Genomic DNA, 19,561 nt, shown 5'->3' with positions numbered 1-19,561 from the left:
ACCTTTATTAAAATCAGGACTGCGCAGCTCATCTCTTCCAACTGTGGCTGCAGAAAGGTGACAAACAAGACTAATATGAGGTGCAGATCTGAAACCCAAATGTAATATAAATTAGATCAGTTTTCAGGGGAACCTTTTTTCCCTCCCCCAGAACTAGTGCCCACCTTATTAGCAAGCTACCACAGACCTCTACAATGCGACAGCAGAATCAGCACTAGAAACAACTGCTCCTTCAAGGAGAAATTTTCTCAACTGTATTATTAAATATGCAGGAAAATTAGCAGAAGAGCCTCAAACGCTGTTGTCGTTACAATGATTTCAGCAGGATTAGGCAGAGCACTATGGAGGAAAAGACTCAGACAATGAGGCCTTTCATACATGAGAAACAAAACCTAACGTTAATCACACCAGTGAGTCAGTTTCTTCTACTAATTCCTAATCAGACATCAACAAATAAAGAGAAACACTTATTCTTATTTTAATTCCATTAAATAAACAGAAGGGAATAGAAGCTCTCACGCTGCACTATGAAAATCCTGTAGCCCATCCAGCCGTCTGATGAATGAAGAGCTATTAAAAACATGGTTGGGAAACAAGGTATTCCATAAAACCCGTTCACAAAGAAGTCCAGAATAGAAGATTTAGAGAAGTGCTGCATCAACAAGCGAGAGAAACTTCAAAGCCAAGAGACGAACTCTGTTGAAACCCTCCTCCATACAAGAGAGACCTTGAACCACAGTCCTTGGAAAAAACATCTGGTGCACTGCTTTGATTTTCAACATTAGTCATTGGACAGAAACAAAACATCATTTTTCCCCCCCCAAAGCAGCAAATAATTGCAAATCCACTTCTACATACAACCTATCATTTATCACCTCATCAGTAACTGCTTGAGTCTGATGGAATTAAACACTCGAGTCAGGCAGTTTTTGTTAAAAGCAATAATTACATTGTTACTAGAATATACAATTAGGTAATAAAAAACAAAAACAAATCTGCCTAGCAATATTTTTTATGCACTCTCACAGAAATATTACCAGACTGGAAACAGGCAACATTATAATAATAATAATAAAAAAAAAAATTCCAATTCCACCAGAGTATAGCTACTTCTAATTTAAAACTTCACCCACAGGCAAAAATACATAAATGATTAGCATTATAGTGTTTATTTTAATTACACTGTGCAACTAGAATCCAAGAGACTGTTAACTCACTTCAGATATAAAGGCGGCCAATATCTGAGAGCTCATCCTCAATTTAAAACCTATACAGTTGCGTCAGCCCACCCTATCACCTAAACTCCAAAACCAGAATGTCTGCATTTCTCATAACATGCAAAAACAACTTAAAATAGAGCTACAGGCTCAAAGACATTTAAAAAAAAAAAAGATAACAAAGAAAAAAAGAAAGAAAAACAGGAGATCGGGAGATCCCTCACTTGCTCCTTGTAGATGATGCTTAAGAGTATCAAAAAAGCCATTAGTCTTCCAAGCACTACTCTTTAAAGATTAATAAGAAATATTTATATATCTTGAATTCAAACTTACCTTTACAAATACTTCCCAGCAACATAACTGCTGTGCAATGTCCATGGTGCCTGCCTTGAACAGCTAATGATCTAAGCAAACAAAATACAATTGATGATTTCTAGTGTATTTTGAGACTGCGGCCAAGTCGTTGAGACCAAATGCTGATCCCAGCATTTGTCCATCAATCTAGGTTGTTTTGGCCAATAGAGAAGCCTTTAATCACTCTTCAGAAAATAAATGTGCATCTTAAGAGATGTCCAGCTTTATGACAAATGGGGGGGGGGGGATCAGTAGAGGAGCATGACAGCCTGTTGCCACACAGTCCTTCAGACCCCTCCTTCCTATAATTAATCATGCACTCTACTTCTTCCAAAGATATAAGCAAAGATTGCCACTGAGGTATTATAACAGCACGTTTTATTATTATGATAATGTTTACAAAGTAAAAGCTTTAGGTAAGAAACATAGCAAGAGCCAAGCGCAATTATCAGGAATAACAGCTTGCTCCCATAAAGCTGTCGAAGTTTTATCATCAAGGCGCACGTTACACGTTTGTGCATTTCTCCTGCACACAGGTGAAAAGTGCTCCTCGAAATCAGGGCCTCAGCTGCAGACCCAGATAACCGGGGAAATGAGCCGCACACAAAGCGGAGCAGAAGCACAGCGCTGCGGGCAGCCGTCGGGAGGTTCGTCTGCGCGAGGCACGGCACCAGCCCCGTCTAACACAGGGGCAGCGAGAACCCGCACTCACATCGACCGGATCAGAAACCCAGCAAAGAGCAGCAGAAAGCTGAACTTTGCAGCAGCTAGAAAGAAAAGCGTGGCTGAGATCACATCCACGCCAGGGGCATCTGGGAGCTCTCCCCGTGCCAGCCTGGGTGGGCGAGGAGCTGGGATCCCCGACCCAGAGCTGGGCTGAAGGGAACCCCCCGCAATGGGACACGTGTCAGGAAATTCAGGAAGGAAAGTGCTACTCCAGAGCATCTTTTTGAGCCCATAATCCAAGCAAAAGATTCCAAACAGGTATCCGTGCGTAACACTACACCCCAGGCATACTTCTGTGGGGTCCAAAACTACGGCAGAACTGAGGGAAAATTCATCAAACCAGCAAGAAGAGTGACCCTTTTAGCATCAGATTTCAATCTCACAAATATACTGAAGGTGACACTACTTTCCTTCAAAAGTTTATAAATTTATCTTAATGTCAAGGGGTGGAATTAAAGCAATAACACTACAATCTGCTGAAATACCTGTCGTCTTAGGCACAATTCTTCAAATCTGCACTTTATTAGCTGGAAGCTACCTGCACAAGGCTACAGTGAGCAAACAGAAACAGTATCAAAAATGCATGTTCAAAAATGCATACTTCAACCTCAGGTTAAATATGTTTTTACAAGTATATCTATTACCGCATAATAGTGCAAAGATTAAAACACTCCACACAGGACTCTGACTCCACAAGAACTCTGGCTGTGCCCAACAGCAGTCCAACAAAACCAATGAGAATATATATTACAAAATTATTTGCACGCCTACTAGTTCATAGCTTTAAGAGGCTAATTTTCCTTATGTTAATTATATTTCATATTTCACTAAACCTTGACATGAAAATGTGATTGGATTTTGTGTCCCTCTTCTAGCCAACTTGTATATTCTCTTAAATTCTGTGTAATACAAGCAGTTAAAACATAATGAAAAGTACAAGCATAACTCTCACTGAATTTTAAATAAAACACAATTTTTGATTCTGTAATGACTAAACTTTTGATCAAATCTGGCAACTGGACTAAACTTTTTGATCAAACTTCATCCAAAAAAGATAATTTTTTCCCCTCTTGAAGACATCGTAAGTCTTAAAAGTACCTAACACCTCAATGCCTTCTTAACACATTGTGCCCAAAAAGACTAAGGTTTTATAATACCACACCACTTCTATGGTTCTACTTCAAGATAAAAGATGAGAAGCCTAACACCTGCTAGACAGTACAATTTTATTTTAAAGTATATACCATAAAATCCAAACACTAGACTATCCTTTCATACTTCTCGAATCTGTCTACCTTCCCAATTAATGAGCCTATGAAAATACATCAAGGCTGATCCAGAAAAACCAGTGTGTTGATACAACGATTACCAAAACTCCTTTGAAAAAAGAGCCATGCAATATTCCCGCTTCCATCCCTACTTGCAAAAGCCTCTAGAAAAATAATAGTTTTTCCCAAACGCCACCAAGACCGAATTTTGTGAGGAAGTCTAACTGAAGAATCAAGTACCATCCCATGAATAACTTCCTGCTTCTGAAAAGAGAAGAGATATTACCCAGCTCAAGCACCCGGCTGACTTCAGCAGCTAGGATGACACACAAAAGAAGAATCCATACACTGGAGGGATAAAAAAGCAAATACGCTATCTGGATCTCATAAAATAGAACAGATGTTATCCTTTGTATACATACATGCAATTCAGTGCCATCACTACGTTTACAGGAAAAAATAAAGAAAAGAGGCCTATTAAGCCAATAGATGGTTCCTCTCCACAGTAAAGCCTGTACATGTTTTGTTTAGTTTTAGCAATGTTGGGATTTCTAATACAGCTTTGAAAAAGCAATGTCACATACCCAGTCTTCACATTTTTTCTCTGCTCAATTTCATCTGACAACTCCCAACTATAAACTTCTTGTGCCAACCTAAATAATTCCTCTCTTTCTCAGTAAGGCTGGACAAAAGTGCTTACCCACTTGCCAGCTGCTGAAATTTTGTGCCAAGAATTAAATGTCTTTTGGGCAGGTTGTAAACTGGAAGCTTCTATGCCTGTTGAAAGACAAGAATAAGAGAGGGACCACCCTATCCTTTCATAGATGAACAGTATTTCCATATTTCAGCTACACAGTGGATTGCATTTAATTAAAACATCTAAACAGGGCTACTTTTTGCTAATACCAAGCTCAGATATGAGGAGATATTTTATCAATTTTGCTCTCAACCAGGCTTTGTATTCACATCGCTTCCATCCTCTGTTTCAAACTTATCTCTGTATTTTTGATCTTTAGAGAAAATTCTCAGATTATAAAGTCCTTTGAATGAGCAAGACCTGCTTCATCATCTCTTTGGTAAGGCACAGACATACACTGCGTGTACACTAACATTAAATAGCAAATGCTCCAGCTGCCCTCCCTTCGGCTCCTTTTAGAGTCTGAGGAGGCTTCGACCTTTCTAAAGAAAGTAAAAATACTCGCAGATACTGGTCAATACTGCTCTTACGATGAATGCAAGGTGAACACTGAGGACGGTGAGCTCTATCTTCCCTTATAGCCAAGAACGATGACAGGAAAGCACAAAGGATTCATGGATTAAGAATGGATTAAGGCTACAGCAGAAATTAAAAGAAGAGGCTGCAAAGAGTTTGAAGTTCCCCACCAATGCCGGGGTGAAGACTGGGCTCTCCTGGCTGACAGCCCCGTGCAGGTGAGGCTTCCTCTGGCTGTCTTGTCACGCCACAGGACGCCACCGAAATACAGATAAGACAACGCAACCACGGCGCAAGAACCCACGCACAGGGTTTTCACGAGGGCACTGCCGAGAGATCCTGTTATCTCTGCTCCACGGTCTTTCCTACCCTCCTCCAAGTTCACACATGCTTCCTAACCCACTACAGGATGTGACTGTGTGTTTACATCTTCTATATTTTTAGTGTAATCTCATCTCAGGAAAAAAATAAAAATAAAAAAGATCACAAGCCACACACTGCAGCCTGTCCATCTCCAAGCTCTGGATTAGTCTCTAAAGCTCTGTGAAACTTCTAATAATAAATCACAGTCACAAAAACAAAGTCACAGGCTTGACTAAAACCTGTGCTGTTCCAGTGGAAAGCACTCTCTTCCTCTTTATTCTGCAATTATTAGCCCCTCTCCCATGCTGAACATGATCCCATTTTCACTGTGTTAGTACCCTGAATTTCACATTCACAAAAATATTGCTGAAATGTCAGTCAGAAACTCAACTAATAAAAAATATATAACTATGAATGTTTATACTGCTTAAAAATAAAAGTAACCTCTCCTATAGAAAACAAAAATAGAACAAGTGTTATTAAATGCACTGAAACAAATTGGTATTAGCTATAGTAAAAGAAACAAGTATCTCAAGATGTTCATCAATACCATGAACTTGGTTTCTAATATACAGAGAAGCTATGTCTCTATCATCTTCACAAATTGTAGAGCTTTAATGAGCAAAGGGAACCAGCACTGCTTGGCTCTACAACTGGTGCCTCCTGTATGCCCACATTTCCCATTTCATTAAGCTCAAATGACATTAGATGAAGAAAGAGTACAAGAAAATTGCATATTCCTTGCCTAAAGTAAACTTGTCATTTAAACCTTGCGTATAGATAGAATTTGATATAGCACTGGTGTAATGAGTCATTCTTCAGTTTTAGAGTTTGTACGACAGTATTCTTACATATGTTTTGCAATACTTTCCAGTTAGCTACCACGCCATGCAATTGTAAGTTATTGCTGAAAAAGCAGCATAGATTTGGGATTTGAACACTGCACTAGAATCTGCGTAAATGAAGCTTACTTTTGCAGCCAGATTTTGAGCAAAAGTAAATTCATCTAAGAAGCCCTCACCAACCATATTAAAGGTTAAAGTTAATGTATTTCTTTAAAGGAGGGTAAGCAATTATGGTGAGCATCACAAGTATTTCTTAATAAATTCTCCCAAACAGTAAACATAAGCAACCCATACATCAAGTTGGTGCTAAAGCTATTTCTTAGCTACATAAGTTAAAACTGCATTCATTCAAAATACGATATGGACTATTCACTATCTACTATGAGTGCTTTATTTGAAGAGAATGGGCTATTTTACATTCTTCTGTACTGTGGCAGAACAACATATTTGAAGTTTTCCCTATCATCTTAGTTTCAGCTTTTTATTTTTAAGATGCCTAATGGACTTGAGTAATTTAACTCTTAAACTTGGATTTTAAGAGTTACCAGAAAAAAAAAAAGGTCCTTCAAATCTGAAATACAAAGGTTTGTCCTTTATAATATTATTAACAAGATGAGCTGAAACTCTTTGCCTAGTGGCATTCAGCTCACTAACACTTTATAGGGAAGTTTACAATTCTTCATAAAGGCAAAGTCTCAACTTTTTTAAATTGCATGTGTGAAAGCTGCACTACAAAGCGTGCAGCTACACATTTAGTACTGGGATAGACATCTGTAATGAGTTTGTTAAAGATGGTTATTGTTACTCCTCTCTATCTAAATTTCAAATCAAATGGATCTACTGAATTGTAGATCTTCTGCAAACTGATATAAAACTGGAGAGAAAAAATATCCTTCCTACAATTAAAAAGTTAGCTGGTTAAGATTCAAGAAAGGAAGGAACAAAAAGGCAGCAACAACTGTTTTTTTTCTTCCCTCCAAACTGCATATACTATGACCTTACAAGAAACATTTTCTGCTTAAAAGTAATACTTAAATGGAGATCTATGGCTGAACGTTATCACAAGGATTGCACTTACTTGACAGTCTGCTATTAGCCAACTCCATTATCGCTATTTGCAGTTTTTAAATGTACAGATTCAGAAGTAACTGTACAAACCCTCCATTACAAGTGGATTTATGGAAAGCCACAGCAATAATCATCCTCATTAAGCATATCTTCCCACAGCCCTGCATTATGTGGACACAAAGAGGAAAACATTTCTTCTCCGTTACCCACAACCTTAGATCTTTTTCCTTATAATCACAAGCTTAGATAACTGCCATTGGCAAAAGCAGAGAAGCCAGTAAAATGTTCCAAAAAGCTGGACTTAAAGGTTTAAAAAAAAAAAAAAAATTTTTTTAATACCTGCATACCTCCCAATCCACAACCAAATAAAGACACCAATGTAGGAAGTTCTACTTTGATTTCCCAGCAGCTGACATTTTCAATGGGAACATATATGAGAATAAAGTGTTATCTATGGCTTCTGCTATTCTGCTAAGAGCCCCAACCAGTACTTATCCAAGATATGTTTATGTACACGTACAGGCAAAGAAAAGGGCAGATGGCAATATTTGTAACTAAGCTGAATTATAAAAATCTCTTGAGCTGAACTGATGCATTAACTCTTCAGCCATAAGCTGTTTTAACCCCTTCGCGTGTATGGTCATGCTGCATCCTGTTTCAACGACCAGGACGCATGCCAGTGACGTACACTGAGAAACTCGCACATTAGCATGGTGGGTCAAAGACAGAAATTCAGACCTTAAATAATCCAACACGGTCACCCGCAGCACATCCAGATCACACAAACTGGCTGTTTTGCCATGCAGATTTCTCTTCTTGCTTACCAACTTCAAACTGCTGATCATGCACTTTAACATACGGATATATTACTTCTAAGTTTTCCGACCCACAGCTAACCACCATGGCAGAAATAATAAAATCAGGATTAAAGTACACTTGCTCTCTCCATAAAACTGTTCTTGTGAGCCAAGCATTTCCTGCATTATCCTAAGGAGTGCAATGTACTTTATTTAAAAAGCTGTTTTTAAAACCACATGGGCAGACTTGGAACAATCACCCAGTAACCAGATGCAGATACCGGTCATTTACAGCCTAGGCCCTTAGGAATCTGAAATTAAATTTGTCATTTCACTAACATTCACTTTGAAAGGAAATGAACAAAGGTGGTTATACAAGCAGAATAAGGAAACTGTATTTGCTTTCCTTCCTCACTCAGGTTAAGTGCCCTCAGAAATGTCTAAAACAGCAAATATTCAGCATAACTTGCATTTGAAGCTTTTTACCTTCAGACTAAATCACCTTTTTATAGCTCAATTCTATACTTGACATGAGAACATTTTATTTGATATTGACAATACAGCTTCATTTGGTTACATCTGAAATAAATACAAAACTCCAAAATGCTTTAAAACAGCTGCCCCAGTCAGTCTCCCGGAACCCGAGTACATCTTTTCTGTATAAGAGGCTGGTAAGAACAGATCTTTGTTTAATAGCGTGGAAATACGTTTTGTTTTTATTAATTTATGCTAGGTACTTAAACTGCTGGAAGTGGGATTTTAAAACAGTTTCTGGATACTGAGAATATCGGAAAAGCGAACGCATTCACTTGCGGCATCCCCCACCTCCGTCTACGCTACAAACCGCTGCTCGTCCGCTGCTTGCGCCCGCGCCGGGATCCGCCGCCTCGCACCGCACCGCACCGCCCGCGCCCCGGCGCCGGGGGGCGGCGGCGCCCGGACACCCCCGAGCGCCGCCCGGGCGCCGAGGGCTGGGGAGTCCCGGCCCGGGGCCCGCGGCTGAAGTTTGCCTCCCCGCGGAGGCCCGCCTTGGGCGACGCACACGGGGGGAAAGCGCTTTATACGGTGATTTAATTTTTTTTCTTGATTTTATTTATTTATTTATTTTAATCTGGGGAACTTCCCTCCCCAGGTGCGGCGGCGGCCCCCGCGGGCGCGCAGGGCTCCCGCCTCCCCGCGGAGCCCTTTGTTCTCGCCCCGGGAGGCCGCCGCCGGCAGCCCGCGCCCCCCGCGCAGGCCTCCCGGCCCCGCGGCGCTGCACCCCGCGGGACGGACACGCGGCCCCGGTGCACGGCGCTGCACCCCGCGGGACATCCGCCGCCCCGCCGCGGAGCGCGGCGCTGCACCCCGGGCGTCGGACGGAAGGACACACGGACACACACACCACCCCCGCGGTGCACGGCGCTGCACACACACATACGCACACACACACACGCCGCGGTCCCACCGAGGGGAGCCCGCCCGCCCCGCGCGGCGGAGCCCCCCGGGGGTCCCGCCGCGGTGCCGAGCCCCGCGCCCCGCCGCCGCCGCCGCCGCCCCGGCCCGCGGCGCAGCGCCGGCAGGTGCCCGGCAGCGCCCGCGCCGCGCGGGGGCCCCCGCCCGGCGGCACCGCCGCCCTCCCGCCGGGCCGCGGAGGCGCCGCGGGGCGCAGCCGGCGGCGAGCGGGCACCGCGTGGCGGCCGCGGCGGGCGGGAGTCCCGGTCGCGCGGCGGCCGCGGCGGGCGGCGCGGCGCAGCGCAGGGCGGCCCCGGGGCCGCGGCGGGGCGCGGGCTCAACAGGCGGCGGAGTTTGGCGGCTCCCCGGAGACGAGCCCGCCGCGCCGCGGGCGGGGAAGGCGCCGCGGCCGAGCCACTTACCGGGGCTCCGGGGCTCCGCCGCCCGCATGCTGCCTCCGGCGCCGCGCGAGAACCGCCCGCTCCCCGCCGACCGCCCGGCGGCTCCGCTCCGCTCCTCCCTCAGCCGCCGCCGCCGCGCGGGACCGCGCTCCGCGCGCGCCGCCGCCGCCAGCCCGCCCCCGCCGGGGCCGCGCGCCGCGCCCGCCCCGCCGCCTGGCCGCCGCCGCGCCGCCACCTGCCGCCCGCGGGCTCACCTGGGCTGGGCTGGGCTGGGCTGGGCTGCGCAGCGCGGCCCGGCCCGCCTGGCCGCCGCTCGGCCCCGCGGCGCGGCGCTGCTCCGGGCCGGCCCCGGCCCCGTCCGCCGCGGCCTGCGCTCGCTGCGCTGCCGCCCGCCCGCCGAGTCGGCCCGCAGCCGGCGGGCAGGGCCCGCCCCGGCCAGGTGTGGGCGGGGGCGGGGGGCGGCCGCCGCGGCGGGGCGGGGCGGGGCGGGGCGGCGAAGAGGGCGCGGCCCGCGCGGGCGCTCGCGAGGCGCCGCCGCCGCCGCCGCCGCGAGGGCCCCGGTCCCGGCCCCGGCCTCGGCGCGGGGGTCGGCGCGGCCTCGCCGCCCTCCCCGCCACTGGGCGGCGCGGCTGGGGCGCCGGGGCCGTGAGGTGCCGGCGGGGCCCTGGCGTCTGGGCCCTGGCGGCGGCGGCGTCACGGTGGTCGGGCAGAGCCGCGCGGGTCTGCGCTCGCCCCGCAGCGGCGACGCGAGTGCGAGCTGTGCTGCCTGCCCCGCACCCGGGTGCTAAATATTAACAGGTGGCTCAAATATTAATCGTCGCGCAGGTCGGAGGCCGGTGAGCCAAGGGGCCGCCCGGGCGAGGGGCTGCGCGGCGCCATTGCCGGCGAGCGGCGGCCGCGGGGAGCCTGCCGGCCTCGGGGCGGACCCCGCTCCCGGCCCCGAGCTGACCGGTGGCCGCCGGCGCAGCCTGGTGAGACGGAGGCACCGGACCGGCCATGGCGACCTCTCCGCGTTCCTGCTTGGGCGTTCCCACGTAATGGGATTAAGGCGTAGGGCAGTGCACGTCCCGTGACAGGCCTGTGCTGACAAGATTGCCCTCTGCGGGTGTCTCCGTGGGAGATAAACCCCAGCTTCCACCCTTCCAGAAACCGTCAACCTCTGCAGCACAGGCAGTGGACACCACTCTTGGACCTACCGCGATTTATGATCATTCTGACCATGTTTCGTTAAGGAGCTGCGGCTATTGAGAGTTGTTTCAGCCTATGCATTTAGTAAGCATGCTGTTTCTTTAGCTGCTTAATTATTTGTGTTCTTATTTTTTTCCCATGTAATCCCCTGAATTTAGAAATGGTTTAATGGAGGTGTTTTTTTTCTGGGCTTTTAAGATGGCTGAAGGGTTAAGTAAGTCAACTGCACTGATTATTTTGGTTCTCTTTGGTTCGTTGCCCAATCTTTCGTAGGTGCTGATATTGCATCAGAGTAAGCAATAGCACTGAGTTTGGCTGTGGTGCGGTTCTCCTCTGCATGCTGCACTTGGACTGTGGTGGCATTTCCCACGGCAGGTTAATTTCTTCCTCTGTGGTCTCCAGGATTTCTTCTCATGCGTGGTAACTGCATTTCTCTGAGGATTTTTTCACGTTGTCCTCTCATCTAGATTTCACCAGTGTTGTGTTAAGAGCCACAGAATACTTTGCAGAGTTGACAAGGTTCTTCCTCTGTCCCGGAGCTGTTGCTTCAAGCCCTCTGAGGAGCACTGTGCTTCACATCCCTGAACATGACTCCAGGGAGTCTGATTTCTGTTCAGTGCATCATGCTTCACTCGGGTCTTCCTTAAACTAAGCATCTGAAGCGCCAGTCTTACCTTTCTGCCTCATGGAGAGAAGCTCTGACACAGGAAAGCCCTTGGGTTGCGAGATATTTCCCTTCCTACTCAGTATCCAAATGCTGCTGCAAAACAGCCCTTCTGTGCATAACACAGTGAGGCCATGGAGCTTAGAGTAAGTGTTGCTGGCTTAGTGCCACGCTACACTGCCAAAGTGCCCATGGGTTCTACTCTCTGTATTAAAATTTGGATATGCTTCAGGATGCTTCAGAGCACAAGACTATAGGAGATCCTTACTAGAGAGCAGGAACTCACAGAGCTGCAAGAGGGAGTCAGTTCCCTCAGCTCATGCCACAGCAATATTGGCGAGTTTAAGGTGGGTCACATCAGCCAACCCCTGTTCATTTTCTTTGGAAGCAATAAGCTGTTTATGTTGCTTGAAAATGGAGGATTTGTGGTTTAATGCTCCCTTGCTAATCTTGTCAGCTGCTTAAAAATTTATGAGTGGAGACACTGAAATGTTGGGCTGTTCTTTGGGACAGATTTTTAAGATGTTTTTAGACACCTAAAGATGCAGGTTCCTAAACACCATTACAAATCTGGGCTCGTGTGACTGACACAGAACTGCCTCATAAACTTTTGATGCCCTGGAGCTTCTAGCCAAGACTTGTAGGTAAATGATTGTCCGATGGGTGTAAGCCATGGGTGTAAACCATTAATCATCAGCATCATGAAACAAAGAGTTTTCACATACAGCTACCACCCAAAATGCTGTAGTATTGCCTTGTACATTTAATGTCTTCACTATGTAAACACTTGGAAGACTGTGAATAGCATAAGCCCAATAGGCATTGGTGCTCTGGGTCAGTGTTACCCAGTTTGTCCTGACAGTTTGTCCTCCATGTATTCAAGGATTTTGCAATGGTGGTCTGCTGTTCCCCAAAGCAGAGACATTGGCCTAAGCCGTTTGCATAGTACAGGATGCCCTGGCATGTTGTCACCAGAGCTATACTACAGTGGGGGGTGCACAGGGTCCTAAGGATGATCCCTGAGTTTGATCTGTCAGCTTTCATATAGCACTGTGTTGTTTCATTTCTGTATCTCTCATGACTTCAGCCGATCTAGCCATTTCAATGGCAAGCTTTTTGGAAAACAAAGTCTCAGTTTGTGTTTGCAGCATCTAGTTTGGAGGTCACTGTTCTTGGTTAAACTCCCAGTAGCTCTTCCTTCCCTCTGATCCAGATCTCCAGAGCAAACATATACACCCATATTCCTGTCATGTGTGTCATTTGATAGCAGGCTCGTGGATAGATGCTGTGGGATGGGGTTTGCTTACCTTTAACATAATAGTATAAAATCGAAAGACCAGGATTCAGATTTTTTTGAGGCTTGTCAGAACAACTTTCCTGCTCATTTCAGGTGTTCCTAAACTTGCTAAATATTTTGTATTGGATCTATAAGCTGGAGAGCCTATCAGAAACTTTCTCCAACTGTTTCTTATTATGGAGAGTATATTTGCTGATGACTTCTTCTCACCCAGTTTTGTAATAATTGTCGATTGTATTGTCAGGTCTTCTGGTCTGTTTCACAAGCGCCTAGTGCAACGCTCAACTCTGTGCTAATGTAAGATAATACGTCTCCATCTGTAGATCTGCTTGACAGCGCAGCTTGAGGACCATATGGCCTTGACTCTGACTGCCCACCATTTTTTCAATATTACCCCCAATCCTCTTTTATTTCCTTCAAAGACAGAATCATTAGAATTCTCTGTTTTGCTCCAAATACAAAATTCTGTCTTGCCCATTTCCGTTCTTCCCTGACTAAAGAAACTGTGGCCTTGTGGAGACGGCCCTGAAACTTTTTCATCCACAACATGAGGTTGTCTGGTCTCTGGTGTCTTTAATCTGGGGATAACAACTTGTCCTTCATTTTGCAATGCTACAAATTGTACTTGATTGAAGAAACACAAGTCAGTCTTATAAAAGCACAGACACATGCTACAGTGGTATTTGCTTCCATTTCTTGACTCAACCACCAGCCAGTGTGACTGGTCAAGGCCTTTTAAGTTCTCTGTTCCTTACCTAGTTGTTCTGTAATGAAGGTACAATTTTCTTTCCCTTCCATCGTCATTTATACCAACAGCCTGAATAGATCAGTTTAGGATATGTGCTCTCTCTTGCTGTGGCTTTGCATAGTGCTTAACACAGTGAAGCTCCCCTCTTGACTGATGCCTTAGAGATACTACGAAGACATAAGCATGAATAATAATTCTAGTAATTCATTTTTGTTTATTTACCTCTTTTTCCTCATTATAAAGCAGAATGGTAAGTTCACTGCAAATACCCCCAAAAAAGCACACAACTTGACAATTTATTCCTAGCATGCAAGTATACTTTGGGCATCTATTAAATGGGAAAAGTTTTCTAGTTCCTGACTGAATAAAACATGATAGAGGAAGGGCCTGAGGTACTGGTCACTGGTACTAAAATTGAAATGACTTGCTACTTCTGCAAAGGGCTGAAATCTGGTAGACGTAATGGCAACTGTGTCATGGAAGATGTCTCCCAAAGGTAAGAACGCAGTCACTTGTTCAAAAAAGCAGAATTACAGGTGAATAATTATCCTTTGCAGCATGGTGTCCACATGTTCAAGCCCCCAAAAGGTCAGTTCACTGTCTTTCTCTAATCCTTAATAAATGGAAATGGAAAGAGGAACTTAAATCACTAGAAATCATCATGTACATATAAGTTAAAGAAAGCAATTTCTAAGTACAACAAGCTTGCCAGTGAAGTGGTCTCTACTCCCCTTTTTGTCAGATCTCTGAGAAGTCGTTACAATGGTGTCTGTGCTTAGCCAATTTAAGAGTTACTCTGGTGGTCCTCCGTGCTGATCCTTTATGGTCTGGCTGACCACAGGTTTCCAGGCTGCAAAATACAGTCTGTCAAAGAAATGGAGAAGAGCACTAATCACACTAGTATTTGAGCGCTTCCTAAACTAATATATTTATCCTCACAGGATTTCTGTGATGTAGGAAATTAGTACAGTCCCCCTTTTAGAGATGAAAAACAGATGCACACAGCAGCTAATTGACTTAACTAATGTCACACAGGAGCCTATGGCAGAACAGTGAAGTGAAATCAGTCGCCCGAACCCAGTGCTATGTGCCAGAGAACAGTTCATCTCCAACATTTTGAAAGACTCTGAGCCTGGTCAATGCCCACTGGCTTTTATAGCCCCCTGCGAATTCAAAGCACAAGCTTTCAGATCATGGCAAACTGGGAAGGAAGGGACCGTGATTTTCAAACAAGCCCAAGTTGTTTAATGGCAGCACTGTTAGCCCGGCCCAGATTTGCAAAGTGACTGGGCTTTTGTACTTGCTGTGGGGAAGAAGTGTTTTTTTCCTCCCTGACAAATGTTGAGAAGTGATTCCTGATATTTGATCAAAGCTCGTAGTTAATTTCAGCCTTGTCAGAAAATCCATCTGGGGACTGCAAGCTCCCCTCCTTGCTTTCACACTAGTAAAAGCAGTATCTACTGGAAACTGTAATTTCAGCCCAATCCTTTTTTTCATTTTAATTTTTAATCCTGTCTACTTCTTTATATTTAGTTTTCAGAACATGTTGAAAGCATTTATAAAGAAGGCATGAAGCAGTTAAGACAATAGTGGAGACTATGTTCGGACACCTTAGAAACAATTCTGTTTTAAAATTTCAAGTTGTGCTCTAAGTACTAGATGAGGAATGCCACTAACACAGCTCATGGGTGCAAGAGTGGGGTTTTGATTAAATGCTTGTCCTTATAAGCATTTAGACAGGAAAGAGAGTGGCGATGACTTATCCTTGTAGCAAATTTATAGACCTTGTTAGAGAGGTTAAGTTTTTATGCTGACTAAACTTTTCCACACCCTCTTTCTGCAATAAAAAAACACCTCAAATTTTCAGCCCACAACCAAGTAGCAGATGAAGTAATACAGAATGTTTCATGTTAAAGCAAGGGAAGTATCTCGAAGTACTCTGTGCCAAAAATGATTCTGCCCAAATGGCTGCTACTTAGTCAAATAACTGTGCCTCTTACCAGCTTTTAATATTTTGTAGGATTGCAAAGCTAGTGCTTTTCTTTGTATGCATCATTGACTAACTTCCTGATTGCAGTGTGGATTCTGCCCTTGGTTATATATGCAGCAGCACCCTCTGACAACAGTCACATAAGATAAAGAGGTAATTTGAAGACCAGAGACTGTAAGTATAATGGAGAGAAGGATCACCCTGACTGCAGCTCTGTTGCTACAGATGACAGGCAAACAGGAAATATATATTGGATTGACTATTAGATCCCAAAAGGAGCTGACGTGATTGCTGTTTACCAAATTTTCTTTCTAACTTGGAAGACCTGATCCTGAAATTTTCAAGATGTAATAAACAGGAAGTCACATTTTCTTACCTCAGTGTTTGAGAGCTGTAATCCTGAAGATGATGGAAATATTGTTCCCACATCAGATAATCTCAGACTTTTATATGCAAACTGCAAGGTAGGAGTTGGAAGGGTCGTAGGAACCCTCAGGCACAGCACAGTCACTGTGGCTCTGCTCTAAAGCAGAGGTCTACAAAGAAAGCAAGCAGCAGAATTTGGCCACTCCAGTCTTCTCCAGTCACGCCCAGAGGCAGGTTTTGGGGACCAGCCCAACCATAAAAGTGAATGTTTGGATTTTGTGGTTAAACTATTAGCGGTGCTATAGTTGGCCTTGAGTGCTATAGGCAGCCATGAACTTGGCAGAACTAGAATTATGCTGCTGAATTTTATCTATTCCTCTTATAACCCATGGTGTATTTTCTCTGTGTGAAGCCCAGCATCCGGCTCTGTGCAAAGACCAGATTTTAGTCCTTGCTACATATGAACAGCATGGAAGTATCACAGTTACAGTGGAAAATTATAGTGCTATAAAGCATGACTATGGTGGGATTAACTTCTGCAGTCCTGGGTACAAGCATGGAGCAGCATTCTCCCTCTGGTCTGTGCAAGTGAGTAATCCTCACAGCTCTCGCTGGGCAAAATTTTCACCTGGGAAGAGGCCAGAATGAGGGATATGTGACACTTAGTCTTATGAGCTTGAAAAGGACATAAATGCTTCCCAGAATTTTGCTATGCTTTTACAGAAGGATGTGTATGTATTAAAAAAGTAAAATGAAGTTATTCCTTAATGAGTATTTTTTCTTTAATTCATTCCTTTCACCCTTCACTCCACCCCCTACCTCCTTGTCACCTCCCCCCACCCCAATAGGAGGGGGGCCAAAAAAACCCAACAGGAACCAGCTGTCTTGACAGGACATTTAAAACTGCTTTTGTAAAAATAGATTTGTATTTTATGGCTTAATATTTTAGAGGTCGGTGACTGGTTAAACTTCTTTCAGCACCAGCGCCTCTTGCTTTGGGCTCCAGCCTTCAAATAAGTCACTGGTTGTCATGATTTACTGTGTATACTATGGGACAAGTGCAAGACTTTGACAAGAAAAGATATTTGGGTGTTATTTGAGGAGACATGGGGAAAGTCACTTAGCTCAGTGTTTATATAGAATGGCTTTCTTGTTTCAGAGGTCACCTCTGTTGGAATAACAGGTGCAGTCTTCTGAGCACTTCAGACATCAGCTGCAAGGGCTGTTTTATGCATCAGGGAAGTTATAAGTTTCCTATTAAAGATACTCAGCATTTCAGGGAATAAATTTTAACAAACCTTTCCATCACAATTCTAACAGAAAGGTACAGCCCTTAAGCACAACTTTTGCTTTTGTGGTGATAATAATGTTATTTCTAAACGTTGTTCCCATTAAGATGTTCAGAGCAACGGATGTGGAAACCTGTTGCTGAAAAATATATGTCAAAGCTTTGAAGACAACTGTCTACAAATTTAAGTAAGAGCAATAAAGTGGGTGAGGAAGAGGCAATAAACATGGCACAGACTTCGGTCAAATTTGGGAATAAAGGTTTTCTGCAGTACTGTTAAACTGTGGGAGAGTTGGCTCTAACAGACACTCTGCAAATACTAGAGAGTGGTGTTTTGTTTTGTTTTGATAAGCGTCTTGAGATGGCATTTCTCCAAAACTGAAGGGTTAGGCGTGTTTGACAAATGAAACTGCCTGGCTGGCTGAGCATTCCTTAGCTTCTGCTTCCTGAACCATGGCCCCTACAGAGAGCTGCAACGCTTCTTCCTCAGCCCTCCTCTAAACCTGAGTGTTTTATACAGCCTTGCACGCCTTTTTTGTTCTGAAATAACCCTCAACTGATCAGCTCTTTGGGTTCATCTAACCCTTTTTCTTTCTTCTCTCTCCACCCCTGTTCCCTCCAGCGTGCACATGCACGTGCACACACACACAGCCCCCAAACCACTTCCCTATGGAGCACTTCAAGAACTGTGTCACCACTCTGGGACTGGCCATTCTCTCAGTATCTCCAACTTTCCTTGCTCAGATTGCCTCTAAGTCAAACTTCAAAACAGAGACACTGAAGTCACCCCTGCTTATATTTCTCTATCCCACATTTTCCCATCTGCAAGTCTTTTTAACAACTTCAGCATGTCACTTGCCAAATTTGCTTTGTATAGGTTCTTGGATTAGCCTCGTCACTATAGTATCTGAGCACCTTTCAGTCATGCATGAAGTGATGTGACTAATATCTGACTTGGGTGATTTGTTCTCTCCCTCTGCATTCTCTCTCAAGAAGGAGAATCGTGCCTGCTGTGCAGTATTCTTTGTTTTGTTTCAGTAATGTTTCAGTTTGTGAGATTTCTATGAGACTGAGAAGCAGGGGGTGTCACCCACAGTCTTAATTCTTTTATCCCTTAACTATGCTCTTTTGAGATGTTGAAGATTTTTACAATTTTTACATAATCTGGGCACTACATTCCTGTGATACAAAGAATATTCAGTGTTGTATATAATGACTAAAACTATCTGGCACTGTTATATCTCATGCTTTTGGGTGCAAGTCATTCTTTAACTATTAGAGATCAGGCTGAGAACAGAACAGTCCACGTCTTGTGAGTTTTTATACTTTCCTCTGTATCAAACACTGCTGATCATGGTTAGAGAGGACATGGGGCTACGCTGCGGTCTGTTCTGATCTTGTCTGACCAGTACTGAAAGAAAACAGTGATTTTCATATTCAGATTTGGTTTAAATGGTGGACTCAGCTTCTGTCTCTCCCCATCCTCCAACCAATTCTCAGCTGAAAAGAAAAGGAACAACAGAGTTCTGTGAAGAGAGGTATAATAAAACAGACTGTTTTTTAAAAGCAAGTAAAGAACCCTAAATTCTGAAACAATTCTTTTTGGCTGTCAGGAAACAAAACCTTCACTCAGAATCTTTTTCTCTTAAAATACAAAGTGATCTTTAAAAGAAGTCAGACAAATAATTTCCCTCAGGCATTCCTGTAGTGCACCATAGCATTCCATGCAGTCTTAGGAGTTGATTTAGAGCAATCTGAACCAACAAAAATGAAACTGCAAGTAGGAAAGACAAGCAAGCTTCAGCTGCTTTGGTCTATTCTGGATTTCCTGCAGGCACCTGGAAGGAGGATGAACCTATTCTCTTCCATGCCTTCCCCCTACCCATTGCAGGCTTACCCAGGACCTGGGGCAGGACCAGAGGTGCCACTAAGACAGGCCTTTCCCCATTTTCCTCGTGAAGGGGATCTTCATGCGCAGAAGGGCCCAGAGCTTCAAATACAGTTTAATCCAGAATAAGCCAGTACCACCACTAAAAGAAGCAGCCAAACCATATTATTCCTACCTGAGATCCTGTTTTCCATTGAGGTGGCAGAAGCACTTGAGTGGCTACAGTGTGAACCACATCAGGGGACAGTTCTGGATTAAACAGATTGGCAAAAAAGGTCATGTTTTAACCTTGATGCACTTTCCCTTGCAACTACGCATATTCTTGCACTAGCACCATGGCCATTATGCAAGAGCTGGGATGAACAGCTGTAGCTGGTGGGAAAGCGGCGCTGTTTACCATAGCGGAGCTGGTTTCTGGTTTTGCTGGTGGGCAACTGAAACTTCTC

The 19,561-nt window shown here is 44.7% G+C and overlaps 1 protein-coding gene and 1 long non-coding RNA gene across 7 annotated transcripts in view; one reads left to right on the top strand and one right to left on the bottom strand.

Annotated features, from left to right (window-relative positions):
* PTPRF (protein tyrosine phosphatase receptor type F) overlaps nucleotides 1-9,799 on the bottom strand; it is a 398,429-nt gene extending 388,630 nt beyond the window's left edge. For 3 of the 6 annotated variants that reach the window (XM_067301063.1, XM_067301065.1, XM_067301066.1), the window contains exon 1: nucleotides 9,708-9,799. The gene's annotated coding sequence lies outside the window, so the exon portion shown is untranslated. The remainder of the gene's footprint in view (nucleotides 1-9,707) is intronic. The other 3 variants (XM_067301067.1, XM_067301068.1, XM_067301064.1) reach the window with 2 other exon arrangements.
* A 942-nt stretch (nucleotides 9,800-10,741) lies between these two features.
* The window catches only part of LOC136992515 (uncharacterized), a 29,201-nt gene continuing 20,381 nt past the window's right edge, over nucleotides 10,742-19,561 (top strand). The window contains exon 1 of the long non-coding RNA XR_010884801.1: nucleotides 10,742-10,958. This is a non-coding gene — a long non-coding RNA (uncharacterized lncRNA). The remainder of the gene's footprint in view (nucleotides 10,959-19,561) is intronic.

This window comes from Apteryx mantelli, chromosome 8 (assembly GCF_036417845.1).
Source record: "Apteryx mantelli isolate bAptMan1 chromosome 8, bAptMan1.hap1, whole genome shotgun sequence".
Lineage (NCBI taxonomy): Eukaryota > Metazoa > Chordata > Aves > Apterygiformes > Apterygidae > Apteryx > Apteryx mantelli.
The sequence above is the reverse complement of the archived record's forward strand: the minus strand, read 5'-3'. Positions and strand labels throughout refer to the sequence as shown.